The 17,433-nt window shown below is 29.9% G+C and overlaps 1 protein-coding gene across 1 annotated transcript in view; it reads left to right on the top strand.

Annotated features, from left to right (window-relative positions):
- LOC107439425 (thrombospondin type-1 domain-containing protein 7B) overlaps positions 1-17,433 on the top strand; it is a 484,164-nt gene that overhangs the window by 302,328 nt on the left and 164,403 nt on the right. The window contains exons 3-4 of the mRNA XM_071184973.1: positions 6,559-6,657; positions 10,884-11,115. The gene's annotated coding sequence lies outside the window, so the exon portion shown is untranslated. The remainder of the gene's footprint in view (positions 1-6,558; positions 6,658-10,883; positions 11,116-17,433) is intronic.

Below are 17,433 nucleotides of genomic sequence, written 5' to 3'. Positions count from 1 at the left end.
ACTTACTAAAGTAAATACTTATTTACTAGGTTATGCCGTCTTTTTGTTGTTATGCAACTCCATTAAACTAAATTTTTACTTTTCAAAATTTATTTTTTGCATTAAAATACATTATTTACTCTGGATCTGAGTATTCATTTAACTTAAAGAAATTTATAATAGTTAAAGCTCGTTATGTTTTTGGGGAAAAAAAAAGTCTGGCCCTATATAGGACCAACATTAAAAAATCTAGACATCCTAATATTGGTCCCTCGATGCGTATTCATATCGGACCCATATTGAGCCAATTTAGACCCCAACTGGAGTCAAGATAAAATTGTTGCTATGGTTATGCTGTCATTAAGTACGGAGCTTATCCAGAAATTTAATATTGTCGGTAAACGGTCGAAATTTTGATTGCAAGTTTTCATTGTCATAAATGCAAAAGTAAGTAAACAAAAATGTAGTATCGCAAGCACATGTAAAGTATTCACTTCACCTACTTTTTTTTTTTTTTTAAGATATTGCACCTGTTGCATGTATAGATCATCTGAATCGATTTCCGAAAAATCAGCTCCTACCAATTTCATATATTACTACTAACAAAATAAACACCACACTCATATGACAGCGGTGAATCGATAAGTGATAAAAAAAAATTTGACTTACATTTTATATGTTCCATATTTATGTTCGATTAATTATCCACATCCTATTTGCAAAAAGAAGGTTTTCTCTTGTAAAGATTGATGAAGATAATAATTATTTTTAGGTTTATAATTGACCTAAAGTTACTAATTCTATGATGTCTAACTAATTTGAATAATTAATGAAATTATCGATTCGATTTGTATATCCGTTTAATGAATTACTTGATCATAAGGAGGCATATAAATAAGAAATAAATTTTTGCTCTTTTTGTAACAAATCAATATTTAATTGCATTATTAATTACACAAATTTTTTAATTGCTTCCAAAATAATGTTTATCAGCTTCGTTTCCTAAATAATGTTTATGGATTATGTTTCCTTTATTTATTAATTGTTTTACCTTAGCAAATTTACATTTAAATCTTAAATTTATTCTTAAAAATCTACTCGATGATAACAAATTTCAATCATTAAGCTTGAACTATATAATATTTCATTATACAATACTCATTCCAAGTAGTTTAAAATATCTGCATTCCCTTTGGCGGAATGACATGAAATGAGCTGCACAAATGCTGAATTCATTCTTATGTAAATACGCGATTAACTCACAATTCTTGGAATTGCAAATGGGCATCAAAATTATTTGTAATACAGGATTATCATTTTAAACAGTGGTAAAGGAATAATTTTTACTGCGAATCCGATACTGCTGATTAATTTTCTGTAAAATAAGCTTAGTTGTCATTCTAAGAAGACAAGCTTTGCGCAAATTAATTCCTTTTAATAATTCAGTTGACATTCTTATCGTATGTGTATTTAGCATTGCAAAGTTTAATTGTGTTTTATGTTGAGTGACTAAAATAAACCAAAAGGAGTCGTTTTCGATTGATTGCTGTGTTCTACTTATTAAATGATTAATTTTAAATATTGCGATCGCTTCCCTATTTTGATCGAAACTTTGTAAATCTAATCTTTCTGCGTCACAGTTATGCGTTATCGAGATCTTAAAAATGGGTCGTAAGAAATTTTTAGATGATTATGAGAATGTATGCTTTCTTTTTGGGAAACTTAGTGAACATTTAAGAAATGTTCTTATAAGAAATGTTATTATCTGACGGTTAAAGCATGGATTAAGTCCCTTGTTGAAAATCTGCGTCAAAACTAACAAGAACCTAAATTTCATTTTTATAAATATCATGTTTTCATATTCTAAATCAGTGGTTACCAAATGGCGGCCCGCGAAGCCCTTTTTTGTGGCTCACGAACTAAAATATATTAGTTGTCATTTTTTGTGGACAATTTTCGTAATACATCTATGTGGGTTTTAAATACTTTTAAGTTTTATATTTTGACAATTTGATGTCTGTTGCACATTAATTGTTTAATACATAGGTGCACATTAAAGTTATTGTAGCCCCAATTTTTTAATATGCAATTAAATATCTTTAAAAATGTACTTCTTATTTGAATTCGTAATTCAATACTTTTGTTTTGTACAACTTGATAAAAGTCTGACAGTAATAAAAGAGTCCTATACAAAATTTTTATGAAGTTGCGGCCCGCCTCTTGACTGGTATTTTTAATTGCGGCCCTTGGCCTTATGTAAGTTGGAAACCCCTGTTCTAAATAATAAATGGCAGTAAAGGCATAAAACTAAATATCAAAATACTTCTTTTATGAAATTCAACATATTCTGAACAGAAAATGCTTAAAAACATAACATGTTTTATACGTTTAAAAAAACTTCATTCATTCAAAATATATCTGAAGAACTTTCAACATTTGGAAGAAAACATTTTTACTAGTGTATATATCCTAGTTATGATATTTTTTAAAGTGCTTAAAAATATTTTTGAGTGTTTAAAAAGTGCTTAAAAGGTACCTATTTTTTTGAAAAATTTGGCACCGTATAATATTTTTTAGATTGTTCTGGAGTTAAGCGATCTTTTTCCGAATTTCTTCGAGATGTAGAATAAACATCAAACTTTGATCAAGCAGGATACCCAAATACCTTAATTATTTTATGTTTTCTTACATTAGCACCAGACCTTCTATCTAATTTTACGCATGGTAGTTTTGAAATTCTGTTTCCTCTGGAAAAATTTTCGTGTTCTTTTGTCCAGACTAAGTTAGTAGTTTAACCGTCTTTGGTAAAAACAACCAATAAACGTTTTTTCTCAGACTTAATAGTTTGAATATAATCGTTTTTATGGTAATTTGATTGTTTTGGTTGAATATGGTAAAATGACAATTAAAAAAATTGCTATTTAATCATTTTTACTGAGAAATTTCTAACAGTGTAAGTAAAACGTTTTAGCTCCATTTTTTGTTTACTTTTTTTGGAATAACTACTTAAAGCATTTCAGCATCATTGCTGCATTCATGAACTAGGGATAAACGTTTTTATTGGCTTATAACCTGTTCCATACGTTTCCCATTATTTTAGTAAGTAAATGCGTGATTTTCCCTTTCTTTCTTCAAATGAACGATAACGCATTCGATACTCTTACGAGAACAGTTTCATTATTGCAGCCTAATACCACGACAGGTCATTTTTCGTTAAATTGTAGGTGTGTTGCGAAATAGCAAATTTGCTAATAACGGGTTCAATTTTCTTAGAATCTGCAAAGTTAATTTTATGCAGTTCAGCACTAGATATTCTATCTCTGTGATAATTTATTCTGTATTATAAAATGAAAGTTTAAAGATCAGGGGTCTGTTTAGAAGAAATTTGGGTCCATAAAAATTTCCATAAAAACGGACCCTTCACAAAATATCTTTTCTTAAAAACGGACCCTTCACAAAATATTTTAACTTAAAAACGGACCCTTCACAAAATAATTTATCTTTTAATCGGACCTTTCACAAATTTGTTTATCTTCATTATTGTTTTGTTAATCGAAAAAACCCTTCCCAGGAATGGGGGGGGCGGAAGAAAGACAGATGTAAACGAACTAAATTTTGTCTTAAGCAGACGCTTCTACCTTTATTCGTCCGAAATGAATATTCTGCGTTCAGCAGTATAGGCTAAATACCAAATATTTATGTGTTGCATCGCTAATTTAGTAGCTGCAATTGCTGCTTATTTCTTAAAATTTAATTTTTTTAATGATAATTTTACAGTGTTGAGCATAATCTTGTATGCCTTGACAATTTAAAAACTCCTTGAAAAAGTTTTTTTGCAATAACGGACCCTGTTTGCACAAATTCACAAAAGCGGATCCTGGTTGAAAGAATGTGAATTAACGTTTATTTTATATTCACAAATTACGAGTAGTAATTTTTTCACAATTTTACAAAAACGGACCCTTCACAAAATGTCTGGACTGACCCCTGAAGATTGAAAATAACATTCTTTGTGTCAAAAGACTCACACCTTTTTTTTTTCTTTTAAAGTTTTCATCAGTATTTTATCTACAGCCTTTTCCTCCTTTCCTTTTTCTTTTATGCCATACCTAGTTTGTAACATTATTTAACTATCAGATCCAGTCAATAATTTGCTTAACACCATAAAAATTTATATTCTATTGAGTACTTTTATAAAAATGAAGTTACATTTTGTAAGAATGCTTCCATAGCCATTCAAATCTATAATTAGTGAAAGAAAGCACCCAAGACATTTGAACTTATATTTCCTTTTTGTGAATTAACAATGAATTATTTTTGAGCAATATAACCATGATAGTTATATTGACACGGGCTTCTTTTCTCAAAAAAATTAGTGGGCAACTAAATCACTTAGAAACATTATCTCATTTTTTTTTAACCTTTGGTAGCATATCCATGATTTATTGGGGGATAAAAACAAATTGAGTCTACGATTCTACTGCTAATAAAAGACTTAAAATGTGCTAAAAGTTTGTAACTATCTTTTTTTATGCGTGTCTATATTAAATGTTTACTAAGATTTAATTTTTTTTCCTTTCTCTCAAAATTCCTTTCCACGCCAAACATTTCATTAAAATTCAATAAAAGCACATGATTCTCGAACTAGAATATTTCAAGTTTTCCCTCCCTTATAGTGTTTTCGATTTCGGGAAATTTCCGGTACGTAGCATGGCTCAAATGAAAAAGGGAAAGAAAAAAATTGATGAGATACAAGAGCGATGGCTCATTTTCACCACACTCCGTTCCTCCTCCTGTTTTTCTGGAGCAGAATTCCAATATAAGGGGCTCCTGAACTTGTCATTGTCATCGTGGTAGAGAACTTACTCACACTGGTTTTTGACACATGCCGTTCAAACAGAAAGCAATACGGCTTTTGTTTTCTCCCCAACAATTCAATCAGTTTATCGTGGACTAAAAATCTTGGCGAAAAATCTTTTAATACTTTGTGGGCGGTTTTAGAAAACAATAAAAGTATCCTTCGAAGTAAACTGTCAAATCGCGCACCCGGAGTATTTCATTAAGTTGTTATTAAAACGTGAGAGGAGTTTGCGGAAGCATTAAATAAAAAAGAGAGAGTTCTATTTGGATTACTTCGGATTTTATTTTTTGGGATAATATAGTAGTGCTAATATTTGACCAGAAGCAAAAATTTAAAAGTTATTTAAGTTTGTTCAAGAAGTAATAGGTTAACGGATTAGGATTTAAGCATGACATTCTGGAATTGAATATCGCAAAAGGCTGTTCGCAAAAGGCTGTAAAGGCACTTCGCAAAAGGCTGTTCAGACTATATTTTTAAAAAAAAGATTAAAGTTCACAAGGCACATATTTTTTATAAAATTCATCAATGAAAGTTGTCCTTACTTCCCAGGGATCTGTTAAGAAGAAATTTGGGTCCGTTAATGGACCCCTCACAAAATATCTTTTCGTAAAAACGGACCCTTCACAAAATTATTTATCTTTTAATCGGACTCTTCACAAATTTGTCTATCTTCATTACTGTTTTGTTAATCGAATAAATACTTCCCAGGAAGGGGGGGGGGAGAGAAATAAAGACAAATGTAAACCAACTAAGTTTCGTTTTCTGCAGACGCTTCTTCCTTTATTCGTTCGAAATGAATATTCTGCGTTCAGCAGTATAGGTTAAATATCGAATATTTGTATGTTGCATCTCTAATTTAGTAGCAGCAATTGCTGTTTATTTCTTTAAATTAAATTTTTTATGATAATTTTACAGTGTTGAGCACAATTTTCTATGTCTTTACAACTTAAAAACTCCTTGAAAAAGTTTTTTGCAATAACAGGACCCTGCTTACACAAATTCACAAAAGCAGGGCCCTGGTTGAAAGAATGTGACTTAACGTTTACTTTATATTCACAAATTACGGGTAATTTTTTCACAATTTTACAAAAACGGACCTTTCACAAAATGTCTGGACAGACCCCTGCTTCAGCCTTTGATTACATGATTTATTAAGATCTAGTTGTTACAAAGGAGGTGATATTTTGAACATATATACGAGCCAGATGCTCGCCCTTAATTGTTGTTTATTCCAAAACTAATTAGAAAGTATGACGTGCTTGTTGATCCTGCCTATACGTAAGAGTACATGGCTACGTTAAGTCATTATTCGTCTACTAATAATTTTCACTAAATTGAACGACGCAGCGAAAAGGAGGAAAAACTTCTCTTTTGCAAAGAAAAACTCAAATACAAATTTCTGCGTTAATTTCGAAATGTTCCTCACACATTTTTCAAAAATGTGCAAAATTACGTATCTTTCATGAAATAGTTTTTGAGTTATGAGCGCAAATATTTTATTAAACGACGGTGATAACGGTAGTATTTTTTTTTTTCAAACAAAGAGTGAGATCAGAATTTACTGTTATATACTATGTATTATAAGACTTTAATTTCTGAAATTAATAATATATGTTGAGATTATGATTATATTATGTCAATGTATACTAAATCTTTTTTTTAGCATTTACTAAAATGAAATTTGTGATTTGACAGTAATGTTTAACTTGTAATTTCAGGAAAATCATTAATAGAAGAATAAAAAGTTCTTTATCTACGAAGCTATAGGTGGATAAAGTATGCCATCAAAATTTCGATTGGAAAACTCTTACTTGCTCGTAAGTTATTATTTCAAAAATACTATTTTCAATTTAACTTCACTTGAAACATTAGACTGTTCTTTTATTCTGTTCATTTATTATAGTGTTTCCTTTTCCTTATGAGGTAGTAAGACACAGTAGGCCTCTTCTGATATTTGATATTTCATCTTTTTACATAAAATACACACAAAAAAAGAAATTATTTCGAAAAATTGTCCTATGTTATTATTGTAATACATGTTGAATATTTTGTAATCATCCTTGTCAAAAATATAATTAAGAAATTCTACACATTTGCGATCACAAATTAATATTTAAGCGAAGAGAAGGCAAAATTTCTGATGAACAAATTGACAATTAATTAATTTGGATTAAGTGAATTTGGATTAATTAAATTAATTTGACTATTTAAGAAAAGTAAGTGTAAGAACAACATAACCTATTTGATGGTTAGAGCCAATATTCACTTTTCAATATTTCACTGTTTAAACTTAAACAGATTTATAAATATTTAATCCTATCTTCTTCACTGAGGCATCGTATGATTTTGCTAACAATATTTATTTATTTTATTTATTTATTTACTTATTTTTACTTGGATAATAATTTGCTACTTCTAATGTATATAAACTCATGATATTTGCAGTATAGAGCACGGAGAAAATTTTTTTTAAAAAAATATCTTAGCTTAACGTAGTGTTATTTCTGGTAAAATTTTTTTTTATTGGATAATACTATCAACATATACAGTATTTAAACCATTATTTTAATAATTTTTCTATTCATATGGTAACGGGTTATCAGAAGTTCTGATTTTTAAATTATAAAAATGGTAAAAAATATAAACCTGAAAAGTAAATTTAAGCGAATAAATGTTTTTATACCATGTTCTAAGATACCATGATAAAATTGCCACTTTTACTTAAATTTTATGACAGGTTATAAAATTTTTTATTGCTAATTTTAATAAAATTACCAAATCACTGTAGTAAAAATTATCGAGCTATTTTGATGTTCCCAAAAAAGCCAGTACACGGTAAATTTTACCACATTCTTGTAGTTTTGACCATGTTTTTTTCTCAGTGTGTATATAGGTTCTGGCAAAATTAAAGATAACCTCTGCCAACAGTTTTGCATTAAATTGGATACCTACAAGTGACGTCATAGTAGGAAAATCGCAGTATTGGTCGATTGAGGAGCCAATTACATTTGATACACACACGTGACGTCGCATACTATATATACAATTAAATCGTATTTAAATCACAAAGCTATACATAATCATTTAACTTCTTGTTGCTTCGCAAGTATCCAATTGTCTTTTCAAGATCACTTGGGAAAAACCATCCTCGGAAAAAGTAAAGTTAGCAAACATTATATTAACAGCTAATTTTATTTTCATTAAAATAAATCATTAAACTAAGATATGAACCTAAGACATTTATTTCTTTATTTAATTTGATTAAATTTCAATGGAATGTTTCTTTAAATAACTTATTTATTGCTATTATTTATTAACATAACTGAAATTTTTGCATGAAGATTATTTATTGTTAACTTCCAAACTCTTGAAAAATGGACATATATTTTTATTTTTTGTTGAAAACATGAAGATTTTCATGATAAAATTAATTTTTACGGTAAACAAAAATCATGATTATCATCTGTAATTTCCATTATAGTTATTAATTTTAAAAATAAAATACATTTTTGGTTAACAATTATTAATCAAATTTTGATTTTCATTTTACAAAGTGGAAAAATAGGATTTCATATAAAAATGAACCGTTGCTAATTTTTTTTAAATCATCGGTAAAAAAAGATATTAAATTTAAATATTAAATGCACGTTATAAAATAGCCCATATTTGATTTTAAAAATTTTGCATTTTTTTTTCTTTTTTCCGTTATTTTAAAAATATCCCTAGTTCATTTATTTTAAAATGTCGGTTACCATATGTTTTAAAAAAGTCTGATTTCTGGACTGTCTAGATCAGGGGTGTCAAACTCAAAAGCTAACTTGGGCCAAATAAACAATGATTAACTTTAGGTGGGCCGCAAAAAAAAAAGAAAAATCAATGTTCATAGAAACAAATATTTTTATTTCGAATAGTACGTTTTAATAAACATACATAAAATTAAATTATTGTTTGATACTTGACATCTCTTCTCTGCTACTATCTTTCCTATTCCGGGAGAAATTTTATTGGCCGAGACTACTTTCAAAATTGACCCAACGTGAGCGTTATTAATACGGTTTCGGACAGGAGATTTATTTCCACTCATAACTGAAAATAATTGCTCGCACTGATAAGTACTTCCAAACATGGAAATAATTTCTTATGCCAATTTTCGAGTATTTTCAAACCTTGCCGGTAAATATTTGTTAAATTCAGGCACATCCACTTCAATGAATTTTGCGTTCAAATTTGAGTCGCACTAAATCTCAATCACTTCCATTTGCATATAACTGGGTACTGAGTCTATATTTATTGAGAAAATCGAAGAAAACAAGCAAAATTTGTCTTCCAAAGAATTAGAATCTTTAAATCTTGTTTCAAATTCTGTTCTAAGATTTGAAATTTTTTCTGCGTATTCTTGATACGATGCAGTATCTCTGGAAGGGCTGGTGCCGCAAGCCAATGAGGAACCTGCATGCCTTTTTTTTATGTTTTAAAATGAAACATCATGCCATTTTATAAAGATAGACACCAATTTCAGACCGGTGCGATAACTAGTTATTTTGTTATTAATAGTTAAAATCGCTCGATTAGCCCCGCCCCCTAAATCGCTGCTAGNATCATTTAACTTCTTGTTGCTTCGCAAGTATCCAATTGTCATTTCAAGATCACTTGGGAAAAACCATCCTCGGAAAGAGTAAAGTTAGCAAACATGACATTAACAGCTAATTTTATTTTCATTAAAATAAATCAGTAAACTAAGATATGAACCTAAGACATTTATTCCTTTATTTAATTTGATTAAATTTCAATGGAATGTTTCTTTAAATAACTTATTTATTGCTATTATTTATTAACATAACTGAAATTTTTGCATGAAGATTATTTATTGTTAACTTCCAAACTCTTGAAAAATGAACATATATTTTTATTTTTTGTTGAAAACATGAAGATTTCCATGATAAAATTAATTTTTACGGTAAACAAAAATCATGATTATCATCTGTAATTTCCATTATAGCTATTAATTTTAAAAATAAAATACATTTTTGGTTAACAATTATTAATCAAATTTTCATTTTCATTTTACAAAGTGGAAAAATAGGATTTCATATAAAAATGAACCATTGCTGAAATTTTCTTAATCATCGATAAAAAAAAGTTTATTAATTTAAATTTTAAAATCGTGTTATAAAATAATCCATATTTTATTTTAAAAATTTTGCATTTTTTTTTCTTTTTACCGTTATCCCTAATTCATTTATTTTAAAATGTTGGTAACCATGTGCTCTAAAAAGTCTGATTTCTGGACTGTCTAGATGTCGGCAAAGTGAAATAAAATAAGCATATTTCATATTCTGTTCTATGTCATATCTCCTACTAAAAATAAATATCGAAACAAATTTTTTAAAAATGCACTATCTAAAATGAATTTGGTACCTGGAGAATGACCTTTCGTTATACAGTCATCTGAAGGGCAGATTTGTTGACCACTCTTTCAGGGGCACCATATTAGGTGGGCCAAAATTGCTCCCACAGTAAGGACAGATAGTAGAGAGAAAGAAAAAACATCTTTGCCTTGAACGGGGTTCGAACCCAGAACCTTTCTGATGCAAGGCCAGTTCCCGGACTTTTACACAGGCCGGTTGGCTGTTGGCAAAACTGTCAACTGGAAATAACTTCTCCTTAAGAAACCTTGCGTATTTTTAAATTGCTAACTGTTTATTTGGCATGGAATAGCTAAGTACCGATTATTACTATCACAATTTTTAAATGCGAATTACTTCACGTACTATATGGTAATTTAACTTTATTTTTACGTACAATGGATTGTTAAAATTATTTTTAAAAGCAAAGGAAGAATACATAGCTTATCGATCACTCTCTACTGAGCCTTCGAGGCAATTTTTGTTTCATTGATCCATATGAGTAACAGACTTAGCCATAAGAGTTTAACCATATGAGTAACAGATTGTTTACTTTCTCACACCAACTGAGAATTATAATGCTGGTGGTTTTTAGCAATGTCCTTGCTACTTAATTGTGTTATAATTTTCTTTTCTAGTTAACTCTGATGAAAACAAAGCGGAGTCGTACGTGATAGCTGTCACTTGTAAATATTCACTCTTCAGAGCTTGAGCCATTTTATAGCGTCTTATCTCTTGCTAAAGAACATACTGAGGACCAAACACGACATGTAGAACATAAGATTACAACCATTCTTTCGGATTATATTCGTCCATATGCTTTTTATCCGAAGTGCCAACAATGTGACCAGACTCTTCAGCTATCATTGTGTAAGTCACCTTTTTTTAATTTTTTAAAAAAAGTTTCAAAACTTGCAGAATAAGACTTGTAGGATGTCATGCTGAAAAAGAGTTCATTTTTGTCGTTCTGTACGCCGTAACAAATATACGTTTTTCGATTGGCAACTAAAGAAACTTATGAAGAATAATAAATATTGTTTCTTGCAGACGATTTTCTTCTATAGTGAAATAAATGTAAAGATTCCTTCTCGCACTGGATTTGTAAAGGGCATTCGCTATCTTTAGTGGTCCAATGAAATCCAATGCTCTTGCCATGTCATATAGTTGTTTCTTTTTTAAGAACGAATGTTCGAATGTCGAATGTATTTAGCGAAATATGTCGCCAAGTATTCCAGTAAGACTTCGAAACTATAACCTTTTTTTAAATAATTCTGTCATAAATATTGTGAAAGATAGCACGAATTAAATTTGCGTCTGAACAATATGCAGTCGTTGATGATTATGTAAATCCTATACCGCAATGGTCTTGTCTGAACTTGCAACGGAATATAATTCAAAATAAAAGTGTGCCAAAAAATCAACTGTTTTTAACCATTATCGTTTCTGAGTTTCCTAAAAAATTATAAAAATTCAACAAACAAAAAAAAAGTTTAAGTAATTTTATTTAGAAAATACTAATATTTTATTAAAAACTCCATAGTCTACTTAAATTAGCCTAATAAAATGTTAAGCATTAAGCTGCTTAAACTGCAAAACGAGTTATTTATTTTACTACAATATTTTAATCAACGATATTTTATACGTTGTTTTAAAAATCTAATAAATATACTATAAAACTCGAGTGAATATTATAATGAATATTTTAGTATCCTGTATTGAAAAGTTTTGAGAAAAATTTATAGAGCATTTGCGAGAAATATGATTATATTCCTTTCTTTTAACAATCCAATTAAAATTCACAGAAAAAAAGCAAAGAGTTATTAAAATAGGTTGGGTACCGGAAAGAATTTTATTACATTTCTGTGGACTTAAGACTGCCTCGATTGAAACTTAAAAGTGTTACGAGAATTGTAAAATCCAATTCAGCATTTCTCGAAGCAGTAAATTTTATGAGATGCTTTCATGAAGCTCTCTTTAAAATATATATTGGTGGAAGTTAAACTTTTATAGTTCATTCTTTAAATTCATTTGAATAACTTTGCTGTCATTATTTTAGTTACTTTTAACGAAATAACGCGCTATAAACAGAATAGAGTTATAAAAGATATAAAAATATTTTATGAATTACGTACTTGTATATTTTTCCATCGCAGTTGAAGTCGCTTTTATTCCGCTGTTATTCAATTGAGTTATCATGCAAAAAATAAAATTATATTTAATTTTTTTTTGATTTAAATTGCTTTTATTGAGAAAAAAATTTTTTTTTCTTCACAATTTAAATTTTTTTGTTACGTATTTTTGATATGTGAGTAGTTCAAATTTCAAAAACAAGTTAAGTTGTACTTCGTCTTCCCCTTTAATTCATTGATCTTTTTTTTATCATTTTGTTATTTCTGCAGTAATGAATAAATGTTATTCTGATACTTATCTGCAATCTGTTGTTACCCATCTAGCTAAACCATATATTTATATCGTTTTGAAAAGCTTTTAACATGCATTCAAACATTTTAAATGATCCGTGGAATTTTTTTAAGTTCAACTTCTGATTTATAGCAAATACAAAAACCACTGAACCTCTAGTCCAGCCGTGGTGGCTCATGGGATAGAGCTCAATCCGTCTATTGAAATGATCCGGATTCGAATCCTAGCTATGGCCCGGGTTTGAATCCTACGGAGTCCGCACTCGGCTCGCATGAACCACTGTGCTGACGTAAAATTTCCTCAGTGGTAGACGAATCATGAGTTTAAGTCCCCTAGTCACTAGGCTAACCGTGGGAGGTTTTTGTGGTTTTCCCACTCCATTTCACTCAAATGAGGGTTAGTTTCACTAAATAGTCAAAATTCTCTCATTACTTGATCCAGCAGTTCCCTTGTCTTCTGGATTGGGTTACAAGGGGATTGGGAAATTACAAGGCTAAGGGGTAGAACATTGGTAGACATAAACTAAATAATTGTGTCGACTTTTCAACAGCAATTATAAAATAAAACTCTAGGCTTAAATGTTATCTTTTATTAAAAACTGGGAAGTTTTAAAATTATTATTTTCTTCATATTTAAACTCATTTTAATCTTTGTAATTTTTGTCACTCATTATTTTAACAGAGCGAGAAAATAATATCCTGTATTTAAATAAACGAGAAATTGCATATAAAAGAAAACAACTTCTACATAATGGTATATCGATAGTACATTATTCTGTTATCTTTAAGATACAATAAACGTGAAACAAATTTAATGCATCTTTTAGATAACGTGCAAAATTTCCATTTTCTCCCTATCTTGATATTTAGCATTAAAAGCTATCCCCTCCGATTCTCTTAGCAATAAATTGTTTGTTGCAACAATTGGGCATAAAGTAACAATTGTTTGGCGAGTGAATTAACAATTTAAGTTTACAATGCACCACGGATAAATTCCTAATTGTGATGAGTATTCAGGGGTCTGTTTAGAAGAAATTTGGGTCCGTTAACGGACCCTTCACGAAATATCTTTTCATAAAAACGGACCCTTCACAAAATATTTTAACTTAAAAACGGACCCTTCACAAAATAATTTATCTTTCAATCGGACGCTTCACAAATTTGTTTATCTTCATTATTGTTTTGTTAATCGAATAAACCCTTNTTAACGTGCATGCAAAAATTTTAAATGATCCGTGGAATTTTTTAAAGTTAAACTTCTGATTTATAGCAAGTACAAAAACCACTGAACCTCTAGTCCAGCCGTGGTGGCTCATGGGCTAGAGCTCAATCCGCCCATTGAAATGATCCGGGTTCGAATCCTAGCTATGGCCCGGGTTTGAATCCTACGGATTCCGCACTCGGCTCGCATCAACCACTGTGTTGACGTAAAATTTCCTCAGTGGTAGACGAATCATGAGTCCCCTAGCCGTTAGGCTAACCGTGGGAGGTTTTTGTTGCTTTTCCACTCCATTTCACTCAAATGAGGATTAGTTTCACTAAATAGTCAACATTCTCTCATTACTGGATCCAGGAGTTCCCTTGTCTTCTGGATTGGGTTACAAGCGGATTGGGAAATTACAAGGCTAAGGGGTGGAACATTGGTAGACATAAACTAAATAATTGTGTCGGCATTTTAACAGAAATTATAAAATAAAACTCTAGGCTAAAATCTTATCTTTTATTAAAAGTTAGGAAAGTTACGAAATTATTATTTTCTTCATATTTAAACTCATTTTAACCTTCTCAATTTTGTCACGCATTATTTTAACAGGGCGAGAAAATGTTTTCCTGTATTTAAATAAACGAGAAATTGTATATAAAAGAAAACAACTTCTATATAATGGTATACCGCTAGTAGATTATTCCGTTATCTTTAAGATACATTAAATGTGAAACGAATTTAATGCATCTTCTTGATAATGTGTGAAATTCCCTAACTTGATATTTAGCATTAAAAGCTATCCCCTCCGATTTTCTTAGCAATATTTTTTTTTAAAATTTCTTCAATTGTTTGTTGCATTTAAATTTTCAGTGCAGAGGGGGTATAAAGTAACAATTGTTTGGAGAGTGGATTAACAATTTAAGTTTACAATGCACCTCGGACAAATTCCCAATTGTGATGAGTATTTAAATTTAAGTTTACACTGCAACAAGCGTAAATGTTCAATTGTATTAGGTATTAAAATTAAGTTTATAAAATAGAGGATTCGCGTTTGTAAAGCACGAAATATTAGCATTGCCACTTGTAAAGCTCAAGTAATAGTAAAACCATTTGCATAAGGTGAAGTATTCAAATTAAGGTGTACATTGAAACAAGAAGTGTATGCACTTAAACTTAAGTGCAATTATATATTTCATTATTCTAAAGGCATTAACTCCCTAACATTTACTGCAATCTAAACTGTAACACAGATACAAAATTCTTAATGCCATGTTTGTAGACGAAGAACCGCTACTGTATAATTTTCATATGCCCAATTCATTTTAAGAAAAGTATCAGTTGCAGAGCAAATCATTAATATGCATATATAGACCAAGCCCTGTCCTTTAAGTCAGTTTCCTTGTTGCATCTCATTTGATGGCGCAGAATCTTGCGTTTCTCCATCTCTGGTGTTCGCCATTGGCATAGTTAGAAATTAACAATGCCCAATGTCACTTACTACTGTTTGGCGAAGGACTCCGGCTAAACATCGAATCGCATCTTAGATTTGATCATAAAAGCGTGAAAGAGAATTCTAACATTTCTCGCCAATCGATATAGTTTTGAATAATAATAGTTGAGCAACTTAGGCGGCCAAGTCGAGTGTGTAGCGTGACAATGTAACGTAAGATTTTATTTCGAGATGTTCTTGCAATTAGTGTGGATTGTCTTTGTGATAAAATATTTGCATTCTTTTCAATGCGATTAAAAATTAATAGGTACTGATTAACAGGTTTTTTTAAAAAAAGCTTTTCAATAATGAATTAAACAGAGTGACGTAGCATGTTTGAAATTTAAAAAAAAGTTTTTTTTAAATTTTTTTTTAGTTGTTACCATTCTTTTGTAGTTTATCATTGAAAATTGATGCAGCCTGTCAACTTTACGTGTTTATTTTTTTATTGCATGTTATTTGATAGAAAATAAGATTTAGTTGCTTTACTTTTAAGTTCCAATTCAAATTGCAATTATAAATAGTTTTCAAAGTTAAGTTAGACTATGAGATTTTGACATTGAAATATTTAACTGATTTTTTTAAACGTTATCATGTTTCTAAATCTTAGTATTTTGTGAATAAAGCCGTTAAGTTTTTAATTATATAAGGCTACAATGTCTTTTTAATCATAAGAAGGAGTTTTTTCTTTTTCAAATTGTACAAATTCTTCAGGTTTAATATTTATCACAGGTAAGACAGAAAAACGTAATACAGTATCGATCATCTTTTTTTTTATTTATTGTTCATTTCTTTATATACTATTTTATTTTATCAACAGCGTTGATCAGCTTAGTATTGTTCAACTCTGTAGCCCAGTAATTTTGAATCCAACTGAAAAGATTAGGGAACACCTGGTGTAAGCTTAACTGCGAGGAGGAATTTTTGATGTTACTAACCCTTATAAGCGTTGTGTAAGAGGAAAAACCTCCTAGAGTTAGTCCAACAGCAAAAGCATTCTAATCCATGACCTAGCTGTCGACTCTTCCGAATTGTTTCAGAAGATTGTATAGTTAAAGTGGTGGATTGTATAATTAAAGTTTGAGAATTGACCACCAATTCTCAAAAGTTAATCAAGTATAAATTAATACTTACGCTCTCTTCGTTTAAGCTCTAGCAAAATATAAAAATAATTCTACGATTTGGTTGTCATATTACTACCTATTGGGAAAAAATCAACCTCAGAGAAAAAAATGAAGTTGGCGGGTTTGCTAATGATCTTCCAACTTCGGAGGATATTTTTCGCCACCACTGAGATTGGAATTAGTATAAAATCTACCAGCCAACCAGCCATTGCTGGAATTCGCCCCTGGGTTTTTTCATTCGTAGGTGAGCGTTTAATTCTCTGACAAACATTTGTTTATTGTACTCAACGAACCGACTGACACATTTTACAACTTCAAAGTTTTTATGTGACGAAAATGAAATATTTGTTAAATGTTGTGTTTTTCCGTTTAAAGAAAAAAAAATGTTACAGAATTAAAAAGTTTTGTTTTCCCTAGTAGTATTACTTTTATAATCAAATGACTCACTGAAAAGCAGAAATAGTCTCCATGTATTTAGAAAAAAAGGTTATATAATCATTATATTTTATTCTTCAAACTTTTCTAATTTCAAATGTTAATATTTTTTATACTCTTAATTGGTAAGCCATCTTATCAGTCGCCAGACAAAGCTATAATACCGATGCACTTGATATTAATATTTTTACACTCTTTATTAGGAAGCCATCTTATTAGTTGTCAGACAGGAATACTGGTACACTTAATATTAATATTTTTTACACTCTTAATTGGGAAGCCATCTTATTAGTTCTCAGACAGGAATACTGGTACACTTAATATTAATATTTTTTACACTCTTAATTGGGAAGCCATCTTATTAGTTCTCAGACAGGAATACTGGTACACTTAATATTAATATTTTTTACACTCTTAATTGGGAAGCCATCTTATTAGTTCTCAGACAGGAATACTGGTACACTTAATATTAATATTTTTTACACTCTTAATTGGGAAGCCATCTTATTAGTTCTC

Source organism: Parasteatoda tepidariorum, chromosome 9 (assembly GCF_043381705.1).
Source record: "Parasteatoda tepidariorum isolate YZ-2023 chromosome 9, CAS_Ptep_4.0, whole genome shotgun sequence".
Lineage (NCBI taxonomy): Eukaryota > Metazoa > Arthropoda > Arachnida > Araneae > Theridiidae > Parasteatoda > Parasteatoda tepidariorum.
The sequence above is the reverse complement of the archived record's forward strand: the minus strand, read 5'-3'. Positions and strand labels throughout refer to the sequence as shown.